At 38.6% G+C, this 508-nt stretch overlaps 1 long non-coding RNA gene across 1 annotated transcript; it reads right to left on the bottom strand.

Moving 5' to 3' along the window:
- LOC104774874 lies at window positions 1–508 on the bottom strand. Its single transcript, XR_765558.1, has 4 exons — window positions 446–508; window positions 253–354; window positions 113–163; window positions 1–38 (listed from the first exon to the last, which is right to left on the bottom strand). It is a non-coding gene; the product is annotated as an uncharacterized LOC104774874 (long non-coding RNA).

Here is a 508-nt window from a genome sequence, read left to right on the forward strand (position 1 = left end):
TTCAAGTTTTTCACAGGTTTGCCATTAAAGGCGACAACCTACACAGCAGTTAAACATTTAGAGTGACGGACGTATGAAAACAAGTGACAAATGATAGTGCAATTCCACTAACCTGGGTGTTGACAATCTCTTCGTAACCAATGTTAATGTCAGATACAAGAACCTGCAAATAGGAATATGGATGTTGAGGCTTTGACATCAAACGGGGAAAATAATAGTTATAACTGCGTAACGGTATAAGGAGAAACTAACCTGTGATACTACAACAAGCTGCTCGTCCACGGATTGAGCCATTGCATGAAGATGCTTCTCCAATAGCTTGACAGGTGCGTCGAATTCATATTCTTTTCCATACTACAAAACATATTATTGGGAAATTGTTATATAAACTGTGAATAGATGCATGACAGAAAGTGAGAAAGTAAGGAAAGAGAGAGTAAAGGACCTCAGATCGAAGATACGGAACAGAGACAGTTGTAAATACAAAGCCAGCAACGATGAAGTAAGA

The sequence above is a fragment of the Camelina sativa genome, unplaced genomic scaffold (assembly GCF_000633955.1).
Source record: "Camelina sativa cultivar DH55 unplaced genomic scaffold, Cs unpScaffold06391, whole genome shotgun sequence".
Lineage (NCBI taxonomy): Eukaryota > Viridiplantae > Streptophyta > Magnoliopsida > Brassicales > Brassicaceae > Camelina > Camelina sativa.